Source organism: Canis lupus, chromosome X, assembly GCF_011100685.1.
Source record: "Canis lupus familiaris isolate Mischka breed German Shepherd chromosome X, alternate assembly UU_Cfam_GSD_1.0, whole genome shotgun sequence".
Taxonomy (NCBI): Eukaryota; Metazoa; Chordata; class Mammalia; order Carnivora; family Canidae; genus Canis; species Canis lupus.
In genome coordinates, this window is record NC_049260.1 from 77,848,424 (window position 1) to 77,859,687 (window position 11,264).

Here is an 11,264-nt window from a genome sequence, read left to right on the forward strand (position 1 = left end):
CTGTGTGACTATCATAAATAAAAAAAAAAATTCATGGAAACTAATGAGAATGAAGATACAACCGTTCAAAATCTTTGGGATACAGCAAAAGCAGACCTAAATGAGTAATGCATCACAATACAAGCATCCATCCAAAAACTGGAAAGAACTCAAATACAAAAGTTAACCTCGCACCCAAAGGGGCTGGAGAAGGAATGGCAAATAAAAGCTTCACCCAGCAGAAGAAGAGAGTCAATAAAGATTTGAGCAGAACTCATTTAAATAGAGACCATAAAAACTGTGGAACAGATAAACAAAACTGGGAGTTGGTTCTTTGAAAAAATTAATAAGATAGATAAGGGAAGGGAGAAAGGGACAATGACAGCCTTATTAAAAAGAAGAGACAAAAGACTCAAATTAATAAAATCATGTATGAGGAAGGACAAATCACCACCAATACCAGGTAAATACAAACAATTTAAAAAATCTTATTATGTGCAGCTATACGCCAATAAATTAGGCAATTTAGAAGATTTCTGGAAAACCACAAACTACCAAAACTGAACAGGAAAAAATAGAAAACCTAAGCAGGCTGATAACGGGGGAGGAAATTGAAGCAGTCATCACAAACCTCCCAAGACACAAAAGTCCAGGGCCAGATGGCTTCCCAGGGGAATTCTACAAACGTTTAAAGAAGAAACAATATGTATTCTAGTAAAGCTGTTCAGAAGATAGAAAGAGATGGAGTACTTCCAAACTCGTTCTATGAGGGCAACATCACCTTAATTCCAAAACCAGACAAAGACTCCACCCAAAAGGAGAATTATACACCACTATGACTGATGCACACAGATGCAAAAATTCTCTACAAATACTAGGCAATAGGATCCAACACTACATTAAGAAGATTATTCACCATGACCAAGTGGGATTTATCCCCGTGATGCAAGGCTGGTTCAACACTAGTAAAGCAATCAATGTGATAGTTCATATCAACAAGCAAAGAAACAAGAACCATAGGATCCTCTCAATAGATGCAGAGAAAGCATTTGACTAAATACAGCATCCATTCCTGATCAAAACTCTTCAGAGTGTAGGGATAGAGGAAACATTCCTCAGCATCTTCAAAGCCATCTACAAAAAGCCCACAGCAAATATCATTCTCAATAGGAAATCACTGGGAGCTTTTCCCCTAAGATCAGGAACAAGACAGGGATGTCCACTCACACCACTGCTATTCAACACAGTACTAGAATTGCTTGCCCCAGCAATCAGGCAACACAAAGAAATAAAAGACATTCAAATTGGCAAAGAAGAAGTCAAACTCTCCCTCTTCGCAGATGACATGATGCTGTACATAGAAAACCCAAAAGACTCCATCCCAAAATTGCTAGAACTCATACAGAAGTTCAGCAGTGTGACAGGATACAAAATCAATGCCCAGAAATCCTTGGCATTTTTATACACTGACTATGACACTGAAGAAAGAGAAATTAAGGAGTCAATCCCATTTCCAATTGCACCCAAAAGCAAAAGACACCTAGGAATAAACCTAACCAAAGAGGTAAAGGATCTATACCCTGAAAGCTACAGAACACTTCTAAAAGAAATTGAGGAAGACACAAAGAGATGGAAAAATATTCCATGCTCATGGATTGGAAGAATTAATATTGTGAAAATGCCAATGCTACCCAGGGCAATTTACATATTTAATGCAGTCCCTATCAAAATACCATGCACTTTCTTCAGAGAGTTGGAACAAATCATCTTAAGATTTGTGTGGAATCAGGGATCCCTCTGTGGCTCAGCGGTTTAGCGCCTACCTTCAGCCCAGGGCGTGATCCTGGAGTCCCGGGATCGAGTCCCACATCAGGCTCCCTGCATGCAGCCTGCTTCTGTCTCTGCCTGTGTCTCTGCCTCTCTCTCTCTCTCTCTCTCTGTGTGTGTCTTTAAAAAATTTTGTGTGGAATCAGAAAAGACCCCGAATAGCCAGGGGAATATTGAAAAAGAAAACCAGTGCTGGTGGCATCAGAATACCAGATTTCAGGTTGTACTACAAAGCTGTGGTCATCAAGACAGTGTAGTCCTGGCACAAAAACAGACACATAGATCAAAGGGAAAGAATAGGGAATCCAGAAGTGGACCCTCAACTTTATGGTCAACTAATATTCAACAAAGCAGGAAAGACTATCCACTGGAAAAAAAAAGACATTCTCTTCAATAAATGGTGCTGGGAAAATTGGACAGCCACATGCAGAGGAATTAAACTAGACCATTTTCTTACACCATACACAAAGATAAACTCAAAATGGATGGAGGATATAAATGGGAGACAAGAATCCATCAAAATCCTAGAGGAGAACACAGGCAATACCCTTTTTCAACTTAGCCACAGCAACTTCTTGCAAAATACATCCATGAAGGCAAGGGAAACAGAAGCAAAAATGAATTATTGATACTTCATCAAGATAAGAAGCTTCTGCACAGCAAAAGAAACAGTCAACAAAACTGAAAGACAACCTACAGAATGGGAGAAGATTTTTGCAAATGACACATCAGATAAAGGGCTAGAGTCCAAGATCTTAAAGAACTTATTAAACTCAACTGCAAATAAACAAACAATCCAATCCTGAAATGGGCAAAAGACGTGAACTGAAATTGCACAGAGGAAGACATAGACATGGCCAACAAGCACATGAAAAAATGCTACGCATCACTGGCCATCAGGGATATACAAATCAAAACACAATGAGATACCACCTCACCCCAGTGAGAATTAACAAAACAGGAAACAACAAATGTTGGAGAGGATGTGGAGAAAGGGAACCCTCTTGCACTGTTGGTGGGAATGTGAACTGGTACAGCTACTCTGGAAAACTGTGTGGAGGTTCCTCAAAGAGTTAAAAATAGATCTGCCCTACGATCCAGCAATTGCACTGCTGGGGATTTACCCCAAAGTTACAGATGCAGTGAAATGCCAGAACACCTGCACCCCGATGTTTCTATCAGCAATGTCCACAGTAGCCAAACTGTGGAAGGAGCCTCGGTGTCCATCGAAAGATTAATGGATAAAGAATATGTGGTTTATGTATACAATGGAATATTACTCAGCCATTAGAAATGTCAAATACCCACCATTTGCTGGACGTGGATGGAACTGGAGGGTATTATGCTGAGTGAAATAAGTCAATTGGAAAAGGACAAACATTATATGGTCTCATTCATTTGGGGAATATAAAATTTAGTCAAATGGAATAAAGGGAAAGGAGAGAAAATGAATGAAAATATCAGCGAAGGTGACAAAACATGAGAGATACCTAACTCTGGGAAACGAACAAGGGGTACTGGAAAGGGACGTGGGTGGGGGTTTGGGGTGACTGGGTGATGATCAGTGAGGGGGCACTAGGGATGAGCACTGGGTGTTATGCTATATGTTGGCAAATTGAACTCCAATAAAAAATAAAAATAAATACTTGAAATTATAAAGCTCCTTAAAGAAAACATAAGCAATAAACTTTTTAAATTTACTTTTTAAGGTTTTATTTTAATTCCAGTTAATTAACATACAATGTTTTATTAGTTTCAGGTGTAAAATATAGTGTTTAAACAATTCCATGTATCACTCAGTGCTTATCACAATAAGTGCACTCCTTAATCCCAATCACCTATTTAAAACAACCCCCCCCACCCCTCTGGTAAACATCAGTTCTCTAAATTAAAGGTCTGTTTCTTGGTTTGTCTCTCTCTCTCTCTCTTTTTAGTCCCTTTGCTTGTTTGTTTTGTTTCTTAAATTCCATATATGAGCGAAATCATATGGTATTTGTCTTTCCCTGACTTATTTCTCTCAGCATTATATTCTCTAGCTCCATCCATGTCATTGCAAACAGCAAGATTTCATTCTTTTTCATGGCTTAATGGCTAAATAATATTCGTATTTCATATATATATATATATAATACCAAATTTTATTTATCCATTTTTCAATCAAGGGACACTTGTGCTGCTTCCATATCTTGGCTGTTTTAAATAATGCTGTTATAAACACGGAGGTGCATATATCCCTTTGATTGTTTTCTTATATTCTTTGGGTAAATACCCAATAGTGTGATTAGTGGATCATAAGGTATTTCTGTTTTTAACTTTTTGAGTAAACTCCATACTGTTTTCTAGAGTCACTGCACCAGTAAGCATTCCCACCAATAGTGCACAAGGGTTCCTATTTCTCCATATCCTTTGCCAACAGCTGTTGTTTCGTGTGTGTGTGTGTGTGTGTGTGTGTGTGTGTGTTTATTTTAGGCATTCTGACAGGTGTGATGGTTACCAGAAGGGAGGGGGTGGGTGAATAAAGTACATGATGGGGATTAGGGAATGCACTTGTGAAGAGCACTGGGTGACATATGGAATTGTTGAGTGGTATACCTAAAACTAATATGCATGTTAACTATACTGGAATTAAAATTTTTAAAAATTTGAAAACAAAACAAAAAAGTGGGCAAAACTAATCAGTGCTGTTAGAAATGAGGTTTCTTGTTATCCTTAGACAAAGTAATTACTGGGCGTGGGTACTTTGGAAAGCTTTCAGGGTGCTGGTACTGTTCTGTTCCTTTTTGTTTTTTAAAATATTTTATTTATTCATGAGAGACACAGAGAGAGGGAGAGAGATAGGCAGAGGGAGAGGCAGGCTCCCTGCAGGGAGACCAACATGGGACTCGATCCCGAGACTCCAGTCCCTGGGCTGAAGACGGCGCTAAACCACTAGGTTTGAATGGTACATCGTTCTCCAACATTTCATTTTCAGGCTGGAGGTGTCCTTAGGTCCACAATGAGTCTCTTGTAGGCAGCAAATAGATGGGTCTTGCTTTTTTATCCAGTTTGAAACCATGCGCCTTTTGATGGGATCGTTAAGCCTATTCACGTTCAGAGTTGCTATTGAAAGATACGAATTTAGTGTCATCATGATACCTATTCACCTGTTTTTGTGGATTATTTCCTTGGACTTCCTCTTTCTTTTACAGAGTCTCCATCAATATTTCTCACAGAGCTGGTTTGGTGGTCACATATTCTTTCAGTTCCTGCCTGTCTTGGAAGCTCTTTATCTCACCTTCTATTTTGAATGAGAGCCTTGCTGGATAGAGTATTCTTGGTTTCATGTACTTCTCATTTAGGATCCTGAGTATATCCTGCCAGCCCTTTCTGGCTTGCGAGGTCTCTGTGGAGAGGTCTGCTCTTAACCTAATACTTCTCCCCATAATGGTTAGGGATCTCTTGTATCTTGCTGCTTAAGGATCTTCTCTTTACCTTTGGAATTTGCAAGTTTCACTATTAAATGTCGGGGTGTTGAATGGTTTTTATTGATTTTAGGGGGGAATCTCTCTATATCCTGGATCTGAATGCCTGTTTTACTCCCCAAGTTGGGGACGTTCTCAGGTATGATTTGTTCAAATACACTTTCTGATCCTCTGTCTCTTTTGGCGCCCTCTGGAACCCCAATTAAACGTAGGATTTTCCTTCTGAGGCTGTCGTTTATTTCCCTTAATGTATTCTCATGATCTTTTAATTGTTTTTCTCTTTTTTCCTCTGCTTCCTTCCTTGCCATCAACTTGTCTTCTATGTCACTCACCCATTCTTCTGCCTCATTAACCCTCATCATTAGGACCTCTAGTTAGGATTTCAATTCATTTAATTGAGTTTTAATTTCAGCCTGATTAGATCTAAATTGTGCAGTCATGAAGTCTCTTGAATCTTTTATGCTTTTTTCTAGAGCCACCAATAGCTTTATAATTGTGCTTCTGAATTGGCTTTCTGACATTGAATTGTAATCCAAATTTTGTAACTCTGTGGGAGAGAGGACTGTTTCTGATTCTTCCTTTTGTGGTGAGTTTTTCCTTCTAGTCATTTTGCTCAGCCCAGAGTGGCCAGAAACAAGAGTTATAGAGGAAAAAGGAGAAAAAGAGAGAAAAAAAGGGGGGGGGGACAAACAAAACAAAAAACAAGGGTGGAGTATCCTCTGATTCTATATACTGTAAATCCCTCGACTTCCCCTGGAACTTTCCAGCGCTGCTTGGTCAATAACTTGCTTTTCCCCTGTCCTTCCAGCTGGTTGTTGGGGGAGGGGCCTGCTGTGCTGATTCTCAGGTGTGTGCACCTGGAGGAGCTGCCCATCCCCCTGCTTGGTGCCAGGCTCAGTGGGAGCTGTTTATCCTGTGAGGCCCCTGCTCAGTCTCAGGTACAAGGTGACACCAGGAGGAACAACAACAGTGGTGGTGGCCAGCTCTTCAGCTCTAGAGTCAGCTCCTGCAGTAACTACCACAGCTCCCCTTCCACAGGGGCCTGGATGCTCCGGGGGCCGGAGGTGCTGATCTTCGCAGTTCTGGGGCTCCCAGCAGCAGGAGTGTCTTTGCTGACCTGGGCCCTCCCGGTGTCCGCCTGTCCTGGGGGGAGCGCTGGATATTGGGCTGTGTCCCCAGCGCCCCTGGCTCCGGGGCCTGCACCACTGGAATCGTGCTCCCGGGCCGCACACTCCCCTCAGCGTGGAGCTGCCGCCTGAGCTGCTCCCGAGGTCCTGCTGGCGCGCCCTCCACCCCTTTAGAGTGTTTGGCTTGCAGTGTGTGGCGTGCTCTCTCCCCAGGCGCACTTCCTCTGTTAGTGCCCGTGGGAGCCTGAGGGCATCCCTGCCCCTCCTGGGATCCTGCCCGAGTTCCCTGCCAGCGCCTTTCCATCTGGGAAGATTGGTAAAGTTTCTGCTTCTCCAGGACTGGGATTTCCTGTCCTGGGGGCACTCGCCACCCGGCCTTAGCCAGGCTCCTTGGGGGGCCCCTCCCCCTTGAATGCTTTTTTATTTCTTTATTTTTTTCCATCTTCCTACCTTGATAGAAGCGGGAACTCTTCTCACAGTAGCATTCCAGCTGTTCTCTCTTTAAATCTCAGACTGAATTCGTACGTTTTCAGGATGATTTGAAATTTATCTAGGTAAATTGGTGGGGACAGGTGACTTGGAGAATCCAGCCATCTTGCCTGGCCTCCCTAGTTTCATGTATTAATTACATTTAGATCTTTGTTCAATTTGAGTATATTTTTGATGTAAGAAAGTGATCCTGTTTCACTCTTTTGCATGTACCTGTCCAGTTTTCCCACAATTTATTGGAAACACTGTCTCTTCTCCTTTGTATATTTTTGCATCCTTTGTTGTAGACTAATTGACCATATGAGTGTGGGTTTATTTCTCTGCTCTTTATTCTGTTCCATTGACCTATGTGTCTGCTTTTGTGCCTGTACCATATTGTTTTACTATAGCTTTGTGTTAGTTTGAAATATGAAAGTACTATACCTCCAGCTTTGTTACTTTTCATTTTTACTTTGGCAATTCTGGATCTTATGTGATTTCATACACATTTTAGGATTATTTGTTCTAGTTATGTGAAAAATGCTACTGTTATTTTGATATGGATTTCATAAAATCTGTAGATTGATGAAATCTACATTTTTCTCATATGGACATTTTAACAATATTAATTCTTCTAATCCATGAGCAAGGAATATCTTTCCATTTACTTATGTCAGTTTCTTTCATCAGTATTTTATAGTTTTCAGAGTTTAGGTCTTTTATCTCCTTGGTTCAGTTTATTCCTAGGTATTTTGTTATTTTTGGTTCAATACTAAATGGAATTGTTTTCTTGATTTCTGTTTCTGTTACTTCATTATTAGTGTATAAAATCACAACATATTTCTGTATATTAATTTTGTATCCTGTAATTTTACCGAATTCATTTTTTACTTCTAAATAGTTTTTTGGTGAAGTCTAGCATTTTCTATGTTTAGTATCATGCTGTCTGGAAATTGTGACAGTTTTACTTCTTTCTTACAATTTTGTTGCCTTTTCTTTTTCTTGTCTGATTGCCGTTGCTAGTATTTCCAGTACCATGTTCAATAACAGTGGTAAGAGTGGACATCTTTGTCTTATTCCTGATGTTAGAATAAAAGCTCTGTTTTTCACCATTAAGTATAATGTTATTCGTGTAGTCATATACGGCCTTTATTATATTGAGGTATATTCTTTCTTAATCCAACTTGCTGAGAATTTTTAACATAAACAGATGTTGATTTTTGTCATGCTTTTCTGCATCTGTTGAAACGATCATATGATTTTGATCCTTCATTTGGTTAATGTGGTATATCACATTGGTTGATTTGGAAATATTGAATTATCCTTCCATCCCTGGAGTAAATCCCACTTGATCATGATAAAAGATTCTTTTAATGTATTGTTGAATGTGGTTTGCTAATATTTTGTTGAGGATTTTTGTATCTATGTTCATTAGGGGTATTGGACTGTAGTTTCTTTTTTAATAGTCTGTCTGATTTTGGGTTCAAAATCATTCTGGCCTTGTGGAATGTATGTGGAAATTTTCCTTCCTCTTCTATTTTTTGGAAATAGTTTGAGGAGAATATGTATTAATTCTTTAAATGTTTTAATTTTTAAAAAATTTATTTATCTTAGAGAGAGAGAGAGAGAATGAGCAGGGGTAGGTGCAGAGGGAGAGGGAGAGAGATAATCCTCAAGGAGACTTCCCTCTGAGTACACAGCCCAAATGGGGGCCTGGCCTCAGGACCCTGAGATCATGACCTGAGCCAAAATCAAGAGTTGGTCACTCAATTCACTGAGCCACCCAGGCACCTCTAAATATTATTTTATTTTTTAAGATTTTATTTATTTATTCATGAGACACAAAGAGAGAGGCAGAGACATACACAGAGGGAGAAGCAGGCTCCTTGCAGGGAGCCCGATGTGGGACTTGATCTCTGGACCTGAGGATCACGCCCTGAGCAAAGGCAGACACTTAACCACTGAGCCACCCAGAGACCCCTAAATGTTTTAATTTAAATTTTAGAATTCACCTGTGAATATATCTGGTCCTTGACTTTTGTTTTGTCGGCAGGTTTTTTTTTTTAATTATAATTCAATTTCATTACTAGCAATTGATCTATTCGGATTTTCTATTTCTTCCTGATTCAGTTTTGGGAGATTATATGTTTCTAGGAAATTTTCATTTATTCTAGGTTGTCCAATTAGTTGGCATAATTGTACATAGTAGTTTCTTATAATCCTTTGTATTTCTGTGGTGTCAGTTGTAAATTTTCTTTCATTTCTAATTTTATTTGGGCCCTCTTTTTTTTAATGAGTCTTGCTAAAAGCTTATTGATCTTGTTTATCTTTCAAAAGACCAACTCGTAGTTTTCCTGATCTTTTCTATTGTATTTTTAGTCTCTATTTAATTTATTCCTGCTCAGATTTTTATTATTTTCTTCCTTCTACTAACTTTGGGCTCTTTTTCTAGTTCCTTTAGGTGTGAGGTTAGACTGTTTGAGATTTTTATTTCTTGAGATAGGCCTGTATCACTATAAACTTCCCTCTTAGAACTGCTTTTGCTGTATTTCATTGAATTTTGGATGTTTTATTTCAACTTTTGTTTGACTAGAGAGATTTAAAATTTTTCTTTTTGATTTCTTCATTGATCCATTGTTTAGTAGCATATTGTTTGGCTTCCATAGTTTGCATTTTTTCCTAGTTTTTTTTTTTCTTGTGATTGATCTCTAGTTTCATACTGTTATGGTTAAGAAATATGCTCAATATGATTTCAATCTTCTTACATTTTTTTAGATTTTATTTATTTTTTCATGAGAGAGAGACAGAGACAGAGAGAGAGAGGTGCAGAGACACAGGCAGAAGAAGAAGCAGGCTCTATGCAGGGAGCCTGATGTGGGACTCGATCCCGGGACTCCAGGATCATGCCCTGGGCCAAAGGCAGGCAGTAAACTGCTTCTTACATTTTGAGACATGTTTTGTGGCCTCACATGTGATCTATCCTGGAGAATATTTTTGTGCACTTGAAAACAATATGTATGGTTCTGTTTTTGGAACATATTCTTCTATATCCTCATTTTGCTTGACTCTGTATGTTTCTATGTATTAGGAAGATCAACTATGTCTCCCAGTTTAAAGGAGTGACCTTGTGTAGAAGGTATCCTGTGGGTCCCAGAAGTGCAATACACCTAGTCATCAGAACCTGGTGCTGCAAGAGTATCCTGTGTTGAATACATGTGGTTTCCTATTGTGGCTGAGCTACAACTATTGTGGATACACTAGCTGGTGTGGTTGGCTCCCCTAGTGTTAAGGATGCTGATTGAGGCTGAGGTCCCCACCAGGTATGCTGGTGTAGAAGCTGCTTTGGGGGTTGCAGGTCTGGCCAAGGCTTCCTTATATTTCTGACAAGATGGGCAACATTTTGGTGGGGTGCTGGTCCTCACAGAGGCTACGTAGTACGTGCAAATGGGCAGGAACTGCCTTGGAGTGGCACCTGCTAGGGTAGGCATTTGGACCTATCCATGGAGTGGGTCCACAGGGATATGCTGGGGTGGGACAAGCACTGTTAGCAAGGTAGATAGAGTGTCAGAAATGGTGCTTACCAGCACTGGGCCATCTAGGTAGAAGGCAATTTTTTTTAGAAGGCAATTTTTTTAAATGGCTCCCACCACCATTTTTGTTTCCTGGAGAAATTTACTACATATCTCTGCCCCTCAAGTAGACACCTTAAAATTAGACAATAGATCTTCACATATGGCCCCAAGCACTTTTCAAACTCCTGCCTCTCCACTGGGATTTAGAGCAGAGTTTTGGTTTTTCTATAACCCTCTAATTCTCCTAGAGATAGAGATTCTCAAAGTTAGACATTGTGGGGACTTGTATTCCTGGTACAAGACACTAAGGCTGAGGTGCCCAATATGGGCTTGTACCACTCATTCCTCAGGAAGACATCTTGGTTTCTTTAATTGCAAAAATGGTTTTATAAACCAAGACCTGGGTATTAATTATGTTTATTGTTATGGGAATGACAGGTTAAATTGTACATAATTTCCTAGAAATTACCTAGCTTTCTATTTCCTCTTATGTCATGTGAAAATTTATTTGTGTCATATTTTCTTTTCTCCTACTCCATGATATTTGATGCCACACTTCCCTTCCCTAGGTAATAAACCTCATGGTCTAGGCCTAGTGACTCCAGGATAGCAGGGGAAGGATGGATAAAAATGATCTCTATATACCCCCATGCATGTATTTTCATTTGTGTCTTATCCTTGTTATTTTCCCAATCAGATAAAAGTGATTTCCCTGCATGTCAACAGCTGTGTCACTTAACTTCCCCTACCGACAAGCACAAAGGTATTTTTTCACAATTTTATAACATGTTTCATAATACAGACCTCAAAATAGAAAGCAATTTTGCAAA